This window comes from Oryx dammah, unplaced genomic scaffold (assembly GCF_014754425.2).
Source record: "Oryx dammah isolate SB20612 unplaced genomic scaffold, SCBI_Odam_1.1 HiC_scaffold_21, whole genome shotgun sequence".
NCBI lineage: Eukaryota > Metazoa > Chordata > Mammalia > Artiodactyla > Bovidae > Oryx > Oryx dammah.
Window position 1 is genome coordinate 12,422,353 of NW_024070205.1, and position 17,213 is coordinate 12,439,565.

Below are 17,213 nucleotides of genomic sequence, written 5' to 3' on the forward strand. Positions count from 1 at the left end.
GGATGAAACTGGAGCCTATTATACATAGTGAAGTAAGCCAGAAAGAAAAACACCAGTACAGTATACCAATGCATATATATGGAATTCAGAAAGATGGTAATGATAACCCTGTATGTGAGACAGCAAGAGAGACACAGATGTATAGAACAGGCTTTTGGACTCTGTGGGAGAGGGCGAGGGTGGGATGATTTGGGAGAATGGCATTGAAACATACATATTATCATATGTGAAACGATCACCAGTCCAGGTTCGATGCATGATACAGGATGCTCGGGCTGGTGCACTGGGATGATGCAGAGGGATGGTATGGGGAGGGAGGTGGGAGGGGGGGTTCATTTTTGGGAACTCATTTACACCCGTGGTGGATTCATGTTGATCTATGGCAAAACCAATACAATATTGTAAAGTAATTAGCTTCCAATTAAATAAATTTATATTAAAATATATCAGTTCAGTTCAGTCGCTCATTCATGTCCGACTCTTTGAGACCCCATGAATTGCAGCACGCCAGGCCTCCCTGTCCATCATCAACTCCTGTAGTTTCACATACAAATAAATAAAGCAGGCTGGGTGATAATGAACTCCATCACTGTTGTGCATCTGGCGAGGTTTTTATTTATTTTTCATTTTTGAAGGACAGTTTTATCAGATGTAGTATACCTGAGTGGCTTTTTTTTTTTCTTTCAGCACTTTGAATAAATATTTCTGTCCTGCAGGTTTTCTGCCGAGAAATCTGCTTAGAGCTTTAAGAGCTCTAAGCAGATTTCTTAAGTGGGCTCCTTTGTATGTAATGAGTTCCTTTTCTCTTGCTGTTTTCAACATTCTGTCTTTGACTTTCAACAATTTGATTATATGTGTCTTGTAGGGACTTCTTTGGATTCATCCTGTTTGGAATCTTTTGGGCTTCTTGAATTTTTTATTTTCTTCTTCAGAATTGGGATGTTTTGGATCATTATTTACCCAAATAAACCCTGCTTCTTTTTTTCTTTTACTTCTGGGTCTTTGGATGTATATTGATCTACTTGAAGGTGATCTCTAAATCCCTTAGGTTCTCTTTGTCCTCTTCTTTTTTTTTGACCATGCTGCTCAGCTTATGGGATCTCAGTTTCCTGACCAAGAATTGAACCCAGGACTTGGAACTGAAAACACTGAGTAATAACCACTGGACGACCAAGGAATTCTCACTCTAGTCTCACTGTTTTTCATTCTTTTTCTTTTTGTTCCTCTGACTAGATAATTGTAAATATCTTGTCTTTAAATTCCCTGAACCTTTTTTTTTTTTTCTCCTTGCTTGGTTGGGTCTGCTGTTGAATGCTTCTAGAAAATTTTCCATTCAGTTATTGTATTCTTCAGATCCAAAATTCCTGTTTCTTTTTTATACTTATTTTTTTCTATTCTCATTTTGTTTGTGCATTGTTTTCTGGATCTCACTGATCATCTTTATGATAGCTATTTTGTATTCTTTGAGGTAATTCATATATCTTTGTTTCTTCAGTATTTGTTTCTGTAGGTTTGTGTTGTTTTTTTGATTGAGCCATGCTTCCCTGTTTCTTTGTGTGTAGTGTGACTTGGTGTTGTGATCTACACATTTGAAAAAACAGCCACCTCTCTCAGTTTGTACAGACTGATCATGTACAGGGAAAGACTTTCATCAGTCTGCTCAGAATGAGATTTGGTGGGCCTCTCAAACCTTGCATGTGGATATGTATGTGTGATAGTTGCTCAGTTGTGTCTGACTCTTTATGGTCCTGTGGACTGTAGCCTGCCAGTCTCCTCTGTCCGTGGAATTCTCCAGGAAGGAACACCAGAGTGGGTAGCATTCCCTTCTCCACGGGGTATTCCTGACCCAGGGATTGAACATGGGTCTCCTGTATTGCAGATAGGTTCTTTACTATGTGAGCCACCAGGAAAGCCCAGACTTGTGCATATAAACCCCCGGTTAGATGGACTTGCCTGTTTGTAATCTCTTGCTACCCTGGAGTATATGTACAGTAACTTCAGGTTTTCTAGAGCTACTGCAGGCTTCCCAGGTCTTTTATTCTCAGTAATCCTATTGTTTATAGAATATGATGCATCCTATTAGTGCTTTCAGTCAGATTTATATAGAAACCAATCCTTTGAGTAGCCTCCCAAGAAGCCAGAGTATTAGATAGACACATGCTCCACTCTTGTCAGTGCCCTGATGGAGAGATCATTAAGATATAACTGACTGTCTGCTGTACCATGGGTCCTTTGGGGCAGAAGCAAGCTTCAGTCTACTTAGCACTTTGGTTCTCAGTGTCTGCTAGGCATCTAGAGTGTATGGAGTCCTCTAAGTGCTCTAAGATAGGCAAGACCGAAACCTGTCCCGTGGATGGTACCCCCCAAACCCAGGACATTAGATGTGTGTTCTAATTTCTTTTCTAAGGAGAAGCCAGAAGCTGAGTTTTCTCCCAGTTGCACCACACTGAACTGTAAGGTAGGGGGGAGTTGTGCCAGGATTTTTTCTACCAGCTTTGATGCAGGTGATAGCACGCTCATTTGAAGTTTAGGAACTTCTTAACTGATTTCTGGATTTCTTGCTAAGGGAACTGATCTGTGCTTTGCTGAATTAATATCTTTTTCTGGGGAGGCAGGGTGGGGCTGGAGACTCTTGGGATTTCTATTTTACCATCTTGCTGATGTCACCCAACTTAAGGACATGAACATTAAAGCCATGAATAACTCAGTAAGATTTTTATAGTTATCTTAATAGAAGTAATAAATAAGTCAACTAATAAATATATAAGGTAATTATAAATAAAACCCCCACAATTCTAAGTGTTTTGAGAAAGTAATATAGTTTGTGTGATAGAGAGTCACTGTGAAGTGAAAGTTGCTCAGTCCTGTCTTACTCTTTGTGCCCCCTTGGACTATATAGTCCATGGAATTCTCCAGGCCAGAATACTGGAGTGGGTAGCCTTTCCCTCACGGCCTTGGCTAATTAAATCAGCAGATCAGGGAACTCAGATATTTTAGCATGGATCTCAAAGGTAATAAATAATTATACATAGACATGTGAATAACCAGGGGAAGGCATTCCAGGTGGAGAGAACAAAAGCAAAGGCCCAGAGATAGGCAGATTCTTGGCAGACAGGCCATGTGGTTAGAGGGGATAAATGAAGGGGAAATAAATATTTGAAAAGGTTAGAGGAGTAGCAGGAGCTCAGATCCTATTTGTTGTTGTTGTTCAAATCACTAAGTCATGTCTGGCACTTTGATACCCCATGGGATGTAGCTTGCAGGCTCCTTTGTCTTCCACTATCTCCCCGAGTTTGTCCATTGGGTCAATGATGCTATCTAACCATCTCATCCTCTGCCGCCTTCTTCTCCTTTTGCCTTCAGTCTTTCCAGCATCAGGGTCTTTTCCAGTGAGTTGGCTTTTCACATCAGGTGGCCAAAGTATTGGAGCTTCAACTTCAGCCTCAGTCCTTCCACTGAGTATTCAGGATTGATTTCCTTCAGGATTGACTGGTTTAATCTCGTAGTCCAGGGGACTCTCAAGAGTCCTTTAGCACCACAACCTGAAACCATCAATCTTCAGTACTCAGAATTTTTTATGTACCAACTCTTATATTCATGCATGACTACTGGAAAACTATAGCTTTGACTATATGTACCTTTGTTGGCAAAGTGATGTCTTCGCTTTTTTTTTTAATTTAGTAAAGATATTTTAATGTAAGACTAATTAATTTTTCTCAGGATATTTTTTAAATTTATTTTTTATTGAAGGATAATTGCTTTATGGAATTTTTTGTTGTTTTCTGTCAAACCTCAGAGATGTCTCCACTTTTTAATATGTTGTATAGGTTTATCATAGCTTTCCTTCCAAGGAGTAAGTGTCTTTTAACTTCATGGCTGCAGTCATCATCTGGTGTGATTTTGGAGCCTAAGAAATGAAAATCTGTCACTGCTTCCAATTTTTCCTCTTTTATTTGCCATGAAGTGACGGGATCAGATGTCATGATCTTAGTTTTTTAATGCTGAGTTTCAAGTCAGCTTTTTCACTCTCCTCTTTCATCGAGAGGCTCTTTAGTTCTTTTTTGCTTTCTGCCATTCAAGTGAATATCTGAGATTGTTGATATTTTTCCCTCGATTATAGCTTGTGATTCACAGGGCCTTGTAAATTGGTATATGGGATCCTAGATTTTGCACAGAGTAACTTGCAGGACCATGAACAGACTTGGGACAGAGCAGGGACATGATCTGACTTAGAGCTTAAAAGGATCACTGTGGGTGCCCTGTGAGAAGTAGAATGTAGTGGATGAAGCTGGAAATCCACTGCAAGAGCCCAGGGGGAGATAGTGGTGGCCTGGATGAGCAGGAAAGCAGTGAATGTGATGAAATTTCACATTGGGATCTTTTGAGGGTAAAACTAGCAGATTTTGATGTGAGGTGTGGGAGAAAGGAGTCAAGAATGATTCATAGGTTTTGGACCTAAAAAACTGGAAAAATAGAGTTGCCAACTGTTGAGATAGGAAAAACTCATATAGAGCTGGTTCAGGAAGGAGCTTAGAAGTTCGACTTGGCATGTGGTTGGTTTAAGTTGCCTTTCAGACATCTATGCAGGGAATGGTCCAGGATGAAGAATACCTCTGGGAGTTATCATCATATTGACAATATTGAAAGCCTTGAGTTTAAATGAAATCACTTAGGAGTGTGTGAATAGATAGAGAACAGAATCGTGGGCTCAAAGGTGAGGGGGATGAGATAGAAGTCAGGGAGATTTGAAGAAAGCTAGACTGTGGTGTTCTGTGAGCCAGACACATTGCCAGGTGGGAGAGATTAGCTGTGTCAAATGCTACTGCAAAGTCTTACTCTCTTTACCATGACCTGTAAGATGTAATTAGAACTCTTATCAGCTCATGTGAGTGATTTTATGTGTACTTAGAAATCAGTAAGCACAGCCTTTGCCACAAATAATCCTTGAGCAATCAATATTATGCAATATGTGTGACACAAAGATAAAGACAAGGCCTGATGAGTGTTTCGGGTATATTATACACAGGTAGACAAAATAAACAAGATGTTCACCCAGCTTCAAACTTATGAATGGGACTATTACTTTAAAATAATTCATTTATAAATGCAATTCCTACGTGGAACTTTCAAAGTATTATCACATATAAATAATACTATAAATAATAGTTATCTCTAAAGCTAGGTACCCAAAGCTATGCTGCTGCTGCTGCTGCTGCTGCTGCTGAGTCGCTTCAGTCGTGTCTGACTCTGTGCGACCCCATAGACGGCAGCCCACCAGGCTCCCCCGTCCCTGGGATTCTCCAGGCAAGAACACTGGAGTGGGTTGCCATTTCCTTCTCCAATGCATGAAAGTGAAAAGTGAAAGTGAAGTCGCTCAGTCGTGTCTGATTCTTAGCGACCCCATGGACTGTAGCCCACCAGACTCTTCTATCCGTGGGATTTTCCAGGCAAGAGTACTGGAGTGGGGTGGCATTGCCTTCTCCAACCCAAAGCTATAATACAGCTAAACTGTAACATCGAGACTAGTGACTGATTTTTCTGGTTATTTTATTATTTGTTTACTTACTTTGAAACTCGTGATCCATTTAGTCTCTCTATACTGCAGCTTTTGTGGAAAATACATTTGAGACATCTAATTCCTGTAAAATGATACTATTACCGATAGTGGTCAGAGAGTTATTTTTATAAGATGATGAAGCATCTCAGGTCTTGCACTGCTGGTTCCCAATAGTTACTTAAGGAGAGAAAGCTGTCTGGAACACACACAATAGTTGCACACAGCAGGGGACTAAAAATGAAAAAAGTGAGTAAGTGTTGCTTTACTGTGACTTTTCATTCCTCTCTCTTTCTGCCCAGTTTAAACATAGTCTATCCTGCTCATCCCACTAGCATAAACACATTCTTGTTTTGAAGGAGTTTGAGGGGCAGGAGAAGTGAAGATCACAAAGTATGTTTAGCCCATCTTGGTACCTCTCTAGGCAGTAGACCCAGTCTCCAGCACAGACTGCCCTGGTAATGGTGTCTTCATATTCCAGGCTTCTGAGCATAGGGGACCCTCTAGTCTCATGCTTATCACATGGATTTTAGGGCATCTTCCCTTTCGTAGGTCCCTGGACCGGGAAGATCTCCCTGAAGAAGGAAATGGCAACTCATTCCAGTATTCTTGCCTGGAAAATCCCATGGACAGAGGAGCCTGGTGGGCTGTAGTCAATGGGGTCACAAAAGAGTCAGACAGAACTTAGCAACTAAACAACAGCGACCCTTTCCTAGGTTGTTGTGCTCTGAAATGGTCTTGGGATTGGTATCCTTGTGTGAATGAAGATGAACAATACTGCATATGTGAATGACTAACATAAAAAACATGAAGAGAGAATGCCAGGCTCTTTTTCAGTGCAGATGGGTGGTGTGACATTCCTAAGTCAGGCTGAGAGGAGCCCAAGGGAAGAGTTTAATTGCATTTTTGTGCAGTAACTACTGGACAGGTGTCAAAGGGTAGCTCCATCATTGTACTTGGCTTGAAAAAGTGTAAGAAATTCTATCAGGTTCCTATTTTCGACAAAATGGATTTCCACCAATTCACATTTGCTGTAACTGGTGAGTGTATGAGTGTGTAATTGAGAAAGATGGGGAAAATTTTGAGAAAAGCTAAGAAGCTAAGACAGAGTAAGTATGAATCACTACATTTTGGGAAGTTATTCATATATTATTTTTTTTCTGACTTGATTTTGTGACATTAAGAGCCCAGAAATATTAATATATTAAGCAGTTTTACAAAACTTCCTATTCTCTGCATAATGTTAGCAAGTCATTGGTAAATTTACTCTGCGATGTGTTAAGAAGTTTTACCTGGATCTTGAAAGCATAGACATTTATTGTAGGCTTATTAATGGCAATGAGTCAGTTCAGTTGAAGTGAGAAATACATAAACTTTGTGCTGCCTGAAACAGAGGGACTGTTTATCAGAATATTATTGGAATGTTTTAGTATTGTGATATTTTGCCTTTACAGATGACTATTTGGTGGTGTGGGAATTTTGGTTTACTTTAACACAAACTGGGTTAACTACTTACTTTGTTGGCTCTGCAGGTGTACATAGACCTTAAGATTTTCAATCCTTGTCACAATGTTTTACTTATGTATTCAGGAAGGGCAGGAAAAATTCATTTGTTTTTAAATTATGTTATGAAAAAGAGATTGCCTTTCTGTGAAAACCTGAATAGCTTCCCTAACTATTTCCCCTGGGATCAATTTTAGTGTAGGTGTTAAAAACTTTTTGGTTTAAACTGGTATCTATTATGGAAATATATGCTTAAGTGTGATGGAAAATCAAATAAGTGGAAGCCTGTGACATTCTGTGGAAAAGGCCAACAGAATCTCCAAATTTGGGAATTCTATGGATGTGTGTAATTGACGGAATAAAACTGCCTTTGTTCCATCTTGGGCTATTTTTTTTTTCTCATCAGTTTAGAACTTCAGGCTTTAAAAACAGAGCATGAATAACTGCTGGTTGGTGGTGTGCCTTGGGCAAACTGGTGTAAAAATATTGCCTAGTGCTGTCTCCTTGATCTCACTCTTCCACCTACCCAAATCCTATTTTAAGGATAACCTCTTTCAAAAGAACTTCCTAGACAGAGTGTGATGATAACTTGTATTAAGTTCCTATCTTATTCTTCTAGACCTGTCTTTTTGTTAACTAAACAGCCTTTATCTTTTTCTTTTCTACTTGTTCTTTTGTTTCTTTCTGACTTCTTGCTCTGTCTCCTCTCTCCAAATTTTCCTTTTCTTCCATTAACCTCCTCCCCACCCCCCTGCCACCGATTTATGCTGAGATGAGGTGGAAAGGGACAGATAGACAGAGATTAATATTAATGGACCATAATATGGAATGTGGGAAAGTTCATGGAAAAATGCACAGCTTGGGAAATGCAGGTTTGTCTGCTTGATTGTACATGTATTTTTTCTGGCTCTTTGAGAGTTACAAGGACTCAGATCCTGGCCATGTTTTATTGTTTCTACATCACAGTGTTATTTCATGCAGGATTAAAAGAATAACAGAATTTCAGTGTTTCCAGCTTGATCTTTGTCTGATGTATCATCTCTATAATCATCTTTCAAATGATCACCTGAACTTGGATTCTGTTATACAAATTTATTTAATGATAGAAGAGTAGTATGTAGCTAGTCAGTTAGATTTTGATGACTTCAAAATGCCTTGGAACATGCTTATACTAGATGAAAACTTGAAAGCACATTAATTATGACAACTATTAAAACCAAAAATTGAATATATGCATGTTGTAAAAAAAAACATTTTCAGGGACAGTGAGTAAACATTTTAATTCTTATTTTTCCGAATGTTCAATATTGTATATATACACATGTATGTATATCTATAACTTGTATGATTTAAAAACAGCTTCCAGAGTGGATAAAACAGGGAAGGTGACCCTCATACCCTGTAATGTGCCTCTTGCTTCTGGCCCTGCTGATAACATCCACCTCCAGCTTTCTGCTGTTTCCTACTTTGAACTTTAAGCTTTTGTTTCTACTAATAGGAAATAAATTTACACTTACAAAAGAACGAGAAAAAAGCTGTACACTTCATTAGTCTGTATAAAAATAGCTTTGACATGCAATGGCATAATCCTTAAATAGAAAGAAAGTCTTGGGAAGGTAAGCAAGATGTTTACTTTTAGAGGTGCCTTCTAAAATCTGGTATGTGGAAATTGCTTTCTGTAGGTAATACTATCCTTTCTAAGCATTAAGAATTAAGCTTTTTGCATTTTTTACAGAAAGGACTCTTCTTTACAAGAAGTTTCTAATTAATGTGTAGTTAAACTTTAGGTTATGCGTTGTGTGGAAACACATTCTAAGGGCTTTGAAAGCCTTTTTAAGATAATAGGAAATGTGTTTTGACTCAAATTGTGTCCAACAAAGACAAGAGATTAAAAACATTAGTGCATATTACCTTTCTGACTTAAAAGATATACTCTGGGGAGGCCTTGAAAACTTCCTCCTTTACCAGACTCTAAATATAGAATTATATAATCACCTGTGTTCTGTATGAAATATGCAAATGTTCTACTCCATCTTTTTTCTGCATATAAAATCAGAAATATATCTTCAAAAAAATAAAGAAAATAAAAATATTGATGTTAGATTTAGAAATCTGACCTTTGCCAATACTTAAAACAGTTCATTTAATTGAGATATATAATTTTGGGATGTATCTTTCTTTTTTGAATTTATGTAGGTGCCTCTAATTTTCCTAGACAGGAAAAAAAAAAGAAAAAAATGTCATCTTTATGTAACTATAGAATTTTTCTTATCTTGACTGATTTTTGTTAGGAAATAAGTTACATAATGTGTTTCAGGTTCATTTATCAAACCGGAGGTTAGAATGTACAGTAGTATGAACTATTTGATCAAAAGATGAATATACACATTTACTGATAGCAAATGTTATCATCTTAAATAGTAGATAATATCACCTGATTTCTGAGATGTGTGCAAAAGTTGGACATAACGTGAATTTCCAATAAGGATGCAATGGTTAGTCCATATTTTCTCAGAATAGCATTCTCAACTATATAGAATTCTTCTTAAGCTAACACATACATATCCTTCACAGTAGGACTGTATGCAAGACCATACTAGATTAATTTGCTGTTAATAGTTTCCTGCTTATTAGAGTTAGCTTTAATTCTGCAGTATGATTGCTCAGTGGGTAAAAAATCCGCCTCCAGTGCAAGAGACTCAGGAGATGTGAGTTTGATCCCTGGGTCAGGATGATCCCCTGGAGAAGGAAATGACAACCCACTCCAGTGTTCTTGCCTGGGAAATCCCATAGACAGAGGAGTCTGGGGAGCTACAGTCCAAAGAGTGGCAAACCGTTGGACATGACTTAGCAACTAAACACTCAACACAAGTGTTAAGCTCAATGAAATTTATCATGTTATAAACTCTTAGTGAAAATATATATACCATTCTGTTGTATGCTATTATGAAATTGTCATGTGATAGATCAAAAAGTGCTTGGATATTGGCCATTTGGCATAGTTCAATCAGTATCATCATTAGCTGAGAGCTACTGCTGGAATGTTTTTGTGGAGCTGTGTGCTGATACTTTATGGTTTTCAGAAAGTTGTTTGATTCCTTGTTGGATTGTCAACTATCTCAATTGACATTCTGACAGAAATATCTCATGCAAGGAAGCCTGTGGCACTGTTTAACTTTCCAGAAGACCAAGAAAGAACCCAAGTTGAAGAAGATGAGTTTGGTTTCTGGGGATTTTTCCAGTGGTACAAAGGATATCATGGGTTGCCTTTGTATGTAAACTTGTAATGAAACCCTAGAATGTTACTTCTTGGCTGAACCTGATTTCGTTTGTAGAATGGCCTGGGAAGCAGCCCTAGTGATTAAGACTACAACCTATCACTGACATTAGAATAGAAGCTTCTTATGCAACAGTTGTCTATAAATAACATTTAAGACAGAAGTGTATGGCTAATAAAGATTTTCCAAAAAGCACCTAGGAAATGGATAAACAAATGTTATTATTCATTGATTAAAAAATGCCAATTGAGGTTACCTAGGATCTCCCAGTGTTGCATCTGAATGCTGAGTCTGTAAGAGTAAAGGCCATTTTGAGATACTCTCTGGTTCTATCTGGGGCTTCTCTGATAGCTCAGTTGATAAAGAATCCACCTGCAATGCAGGAGACCCCAGTTTAATTTCTGGGTCGAGAAGATCCTCTGGAGTAGGGATAGGCTGCCCACTCCAGTATTCTTGGGCTTCCCTTGTGGCTCAGCTGGTAAAGAATCTGCCTGCAATGTGGGAGATTTAATCCCTGGGTTTGATCCCTGAGTTGGGAAGATCCCCTGCAGAAGGGAAAGGCTACCCACTCCAGTATTCTTGCTGGAGAATTCTATGGACTGTATAGTCCATGGGGTGGCAAAGAATTGGACACGACTGAGCGACTTTCACTTTCACTTTCTGGTTCCAAAGCAGCTCACATCATCTGATATTAGGTAATCACGGTATATTGGTACATAGCCAGAAGGTTAAGGATAAGCATAAGGATCCTTTATCCTTTGGCAAAAGTTCTCAAGCATTGCTGCATATTATTGATGGATGATGATTGTTTTTTGTAGCAAAACAATAAATAGCAATGATACCTACATGATATCTTCCCACAAAGTCATTTGGCAATGAGAACATAATTATTTTGCTTTCCTCGTTATGCATCTTCAAGTCTTTCAAAATAGTCTTGTTTACATGGTTGAAGTGGTCAGACCTGTGTGAAATGGTCAGATGTGTGATTTGACTTCTTTCCCAAAGAAGAGCCTCCTCAGGATGAAATTAGTTCCCCTACAAGGATATAATGACCAAAAAGGTATAAAATTGTATCTTACAGAAATTTGGCAAGAGAATATTTGTTCCTCTTTGTGGAACTTTGTAATTATACAGATGTCAGTATAAGTCTAGTTGGATTTAGCTATGAGATCAGTTTAGTAGAAATAATGTCCTTTTTCAGAGGAGAAAATGTGAGATCAGTCTTAAATATCCAGTTAAAAGAAGCTGTCACTGAACCGGTTACCTGTACGTCATTGTGCATGGGTGCTCTGTTGCTTCAGTCACGTCTGACTCTGTAACTCTATAGACTGCAGCCTGTCAGGCTCCTCTGTTTGTGGAATTTTCCAGGCAAGAATACTGGAGTGGGTTGCCATGCCCTCCTCTAGGGGATCTTCCCAACCCAGGGGCTGAGTCTGCATGTCCTGCAGTGCCGGTTCTTTACTGGCGAGGCCCTGGGGAAGCCCTGTACATCATTGTAGCCCAATTAGATACCGCTGCCTTGTCCCTGCAGTTTGAAATTCTTACTAGCGTGACCCTACTTTTAGGATTATAGGTGTAACAGCATATTTTAGTGACATCTTGATTCTAATATTAACAGGAGAGGAATCTGTAGTAGGCTTTCAGGACAATCTGTATTGTTCTGGTAAACACGAACATCTGAGCATCTGAGCAAAGGAGGGAAAAACGTGAGATCAGAAATTGTATTTTAAGATTCACAGTATAACCTGCTCTGAAAACAGTGTGTTCTTCAGGCCTTCCCTGGGGTTGCTTACTTTCTAATAAGCTATTCCCTAAAGCTAGTCAAGTACTGTAATACACATGTGAAAATTATTCCTAGGCATTGGACTCCCAGGAACATTTTCATGTTTGTCATTGATTGCCTTGAGTTCCAAGCCTATACTAGTCTCTTACAAATAAGTGTGTCTTAGTGTGGTTTGGTGTTAAAGCTCGATACAGTTCCAAAATGCCAATGACATTGAGACATAAACAGTACAATTCAAAAATGCACAAATTCCCATTAGAACTCAGTGAACTTTGATTCTAAAGCCACTATTGTCATGGAAACCAAGATTTTTTTAATAATTATTTTTAAGAGCAATTACCTTTATCAACTCTAGGAGTATAAGCCTCTCAGAGCTCTGTTTCTTAAGTTTAAGTTCCTATTCTTGAATAGAATCATGTATGCAACTGCCTTTCATTTCCTTTTTTTTCACTATACGTATATATTTACTTTGTTAGATTTGTACTTTGTGGGTATATCTATATCTATATATATGTATATAGATATATTTAATGCAACTGCCTTTCCTTAATGCACACTCTATGATTATAGATGAGCTGAAAAGCAAAATTGAGTATGAATCCATTGAAAATTATTTTATACTATTTCTATTGTAGGTTTTATGTTTGGAAGTCCTCTCTTAATCAATACTTCAGGTAATAATATGTTAGGATTAAATGCAGAGGATCCTACATTTCCTTTACCCTGACCTAAAAAATACAGCTTATTCTAAATTGTCAATATGGTTGTTCACAAGAGTTGTCTTTAGTGGAAAAGTGAGTCTTTATTGTACATGAGGTGATTGTTGCTTTCATCACATAGTATGGCACATACAGGAACGCTTCTTAGGAAGGCACTTGTTAAGTGCTCCGATGGCCCGAGCTGACATGGAAATTACAGAGTCTCTTAGGTCTGGGTCAGTGCCCTTGCCAAGGGCATCTGATATCCTTTGGATGTTGATCAAGGGACCTTGTACAAAGAGATAAAATGAATTTATAAGAATATTTCAGAGAAAGGACCTCATGGTAGACTCATTCTCACAGTGATTTGACATGTTCCTGGTTCTCTCTAAAGCCTCTGTTGCAATAATCACAGCTCTGTGATAACTATTTACAACCCACATGTTGCCAGACATTACTGTCTCTAAATCTACATGTGCTTCTTTTGGATTTAAATAATTTGTGGAGCTTATCCAATTGTCTGGGTAATGCTGCGAACCTTGTCATCGACAAGCAAAAGAATGAACTAAAATGATGATGCTGCCTATGGATGTTATATTGTCAGTTGTTGGAGGACTTAGCTGGCTTCTAGGGAATAAAATAATTAATTTTACTTAATTAAGTGGAATCTACAGACATGTCTTATCTTTTCTCAATTATATCACCCATGTTTTTACTTCTCTGTTGTCTCCCCATTGCCTAGCACCATAAACAATTGGTAAATATTTTTGAATAAATGAATATGTTGATATATATACTTTTTAATTAAAGTACAGTTAACATATAATATTCGTTTCAGTTGTAAATCAAATGATTCAACATTTAAATATATTACAGAATAATCATCCTGATAAATCTAGTAACCTCCTGTTCTATACAAAATTATTAAAGTATTACTGACTATATTCCTTTTGCTATATATTACATCCTTGTGACATTTATTTTATAAGGAAGTTTTTGTTATATATTACACCCTGGTGACTTATTTATTTTATAAGGAAGTTTGTACTCTTAGTTCCCTTCATTTATTTCACTCAGCTCCCTGCCCTTCCCCCTCTAACAACCTCTAGTTTGTCCTTTGTATCTATGCTTTTGATTATGTTTTGCTTTGTTTATTTTTTAGATTTCATATATAAGTGAAATCATATGGTATTTTTCTTTCTTTCTGACTAATTTCACTTAGCATAATACCCTCTAGGTCCATTCATGGCAAGATTTCACTCTTTTTATGGCTGAGTAATATTCCATTGCACATGTATCCATTTGTCTATTGGTGGGCCCTTAGGTTGCTTCCATATCTTATATCTTGACTATTGTAAATAATGTTGAATAGAACACAGAAATCCATGTATCTTTTTGAATTAGTGGTTTTCATGTTTTTTGAATAAATACCAAGAAGTAGAACTGCTGGACTGTATGGTAGTTCTGTTTTTAATTTTTTGAGGAATTGCCATATTGTTTTCCAGATTGGATGCAGAAGCATATATTAGAGTATGACTGTTTTATATTAAGCCTGGCATTTCAGAGATTTATAAAATCCTAAAACAATGTCTGTCTTTTCACTAAATCTTTGTTTTGGAAAACATAATTCTTTTTCATAAAAATGTGTTAACATTTATTGTTATTTTTCTGTGAATTAATCAAAACATTTGAAAGTTAGAAATCCAACCAAAACTGCAAGTATCAATAGCTGTAACTCACATTCCGATGTTCTTGGATGTCTGCAATATTTTTTGAGACTGTAAACTGTTTTGGAGATAAAAAGTTGAGAGTTGCTGGCTCAGAGAAGGGAAATATATATTTGTGTTTGTGTGCGTGCTCAGTCACTCAGGTTGTTCCACTCTTTGTGGCCCTATGACAGTAGCCCACCAGGCCCCTCTGTCCCTGGGATTCCCCAGGCAAGAATACTGGAGTGGGTGGCCATGTCCTTCTCCGAAGATCTTCCCGACAAAGGGATTGAACCCATGTCTCTTGCATTGGGAGGCAGTTTCTTTACCATTGAACCACCTGGGACACCCATATTTGTGTGTACAATAGCAATAACCAATTGTAATTTAAAATATAAAAAAAGTAAAATATCTAAAAATAGCCTTACAGGTCTATGTGAAGTATAATAAAAAATGCTCTATTTCAGAATATTAAAGAAGATCCAGTAATTGAAGATTCACAGCATGTTATTTGATGGGAAGTTTCACTATCCTAGTGGTATTCATTTTCCTTAATTTATAGATTACACATATATCTAAACAGCAAAAATATTTTAAACCAGTGAAAATGAAAATTTCTATAAAATTTAACCAAATAATTCTAAAGTTTATGTGAGAATAATAGGTTAGTAGCTGCAAAAAATATTTTTCAGTATTTTTAAGGAGACCTGTTTATCTGATATTATATTTATAGTAGAGAGTCAGATAAACAAAATCAGTGATCTCAAAACTAGCTTCATTGTGTGCTATGCATATATGTGTACATATATATATTCATGTGCATTTAGTATATGTTAAAGGAAACAGGCAATGGCAACCCACTCCAGTACTGGGGGGCTGCAGTCCATGGGGTCTTGAAGAGTCGGACATGACTGAGCGACTTCACTTTCACTTTTCACTTTCATGCATTGGAGAAGGACATGGCAACCCACTCCAGTGTTCTTGCCTGGAGAATCCCAGGGACCGGGGAGCCTGGTGGGCTGCCATCTATGGGGTCGCACAGAGTCGGACACAACTGAAGCGACTTAGCAGCAGCAGCAAAGGAAACATTAGCACTCAACTTTGCTCACAATAAAGGACATATAAATGTAAACTATTCCTATCAGTTTGGTTAAGATAGATTATTAATATTAGAGGTAAATTGCATTTGTAAATTGCTGTGGGGGCAATTATAAATTGTAACTGCCTTCTTGGATAGCTACTTGCTATTATATATCAAGTGCTTTAAAATATTCATAATCTTCAATGTGGCAAATTTATTTCTAGTAATCTCTTCCACAAAAAATATTCAGAAATGAAAAAATATTTATACACAAATATGTTCATAACAGCAGTTTTTATAATAAGACAAATTTTAGAACAGCATGTATGTCTACTTATATGGCAGTGATTAAGTAAATGTGGTAATTGCAAGGAAAACCACATGTAGAATAATATTAAATAAAAATAGAGAATATATTTCATATAGTGCATAAGTCTGGCTATGTAAAATGTATAACAGAATGCCTGGAGTAGACACCTTAATACATTAACTGTTGTTGTCTCTCAATTCTGGAATTGTGAATAATTTGTATTATCTTCTTTATTCCTTTCTGTATTTCCCTAAACTTTTTAAACAATGAATATATACTGTTGTTAAAGTAAATAAAAGCTTACAATTCAATTAACCATTGAAGTTTCAACCTGTAGATTAAGACAAGTCAGACAAATGAAATTTTATATTGCATTTCAGCTCGAGATTACCTGCTCTTTTACATTTGACAATAAGTTCTTTGGGTAGTACATCCGTTTTCCCAGTGTAGCTTTTGTCCATTTGCAAATAAACTGTATGACTTAGTCACTTTACCTCTCTAGGTCTTTAATTTCCTTGCCTATCAAATGAAGTTCCTTCCAATTTTAAAATCTGGAATTACGTGATAAATATTTAAAAACTATATTTCCAACAGAAACGTCTTTTGCCATAATCTATATGTATCTCTCTCACTATACATTTTCTCCTTATTCTCTTCTGTGTTTGTGTTTCTGGAGCTCCATCTTCCCTCCCTAATATCTGGTGATTGAGAAAGTGAAAGTGAAAGTGAAAGTGAAGTCGCTCAGTCCTGTCCGACTCTTTGTGACCCCATGGACTGTAGCTTACCAGGCTCCTCTGGCCATGGGATTTTCCAGGCAATAGTCCTGGAGTGGATTGCCATTTCCTTCTGATTGAGAAGGGATGATAATATCATCTTTCTGTCTGTCTCCCAGTATTACTACTCAAGGTAGCATCTAGAGTCTAGTGTTCTTATATGAATATTGTTGACTGTCATTTACAAGTCATCGGTGATGTACACTGTCATAGAATTTATAAAAATCTGTAGGGATTCTATGAATCTTGATATCAGTGGATTGATTGAAGCTTGATGGTGAAGGGCAATTGCCTGTTCCTTGTCATCTTAACCTGTATTGTTGGACCTTACTGATTTTATCATGAGTTTGAGCAAACTCCAGGAGGTGGTGCAGGACAGGGAAGCCTGGCACACTGTAGTCCCTGAGGTCGCAGTGTCGGACACAACTTAGCGATTGAATGACAACAACTGATTTTATACTCTATACTGTTGTACACAATCCAGGATTGGATACTTATATTTACCATTCAAAATGACTAGCATTTTG

The 17,213-nt window shown here is 37.4% G+C and overlaps 1 protein-coding gene across 2 annotated transcripts in view; it reads left to right on the forward strand.

Annotated features, from left to right (window-relative positions):
• The window catches only part of KCNK2 (potassium two pore domain channel subfamily K member 2), a 142,803-nt gene that overhangs the window by 26,769 nt on the left and 98,821 nt on the right, over positions 1-17,213 (forward strand). The gene's annotated exons all lie outside the window — the stretch shown is intronic.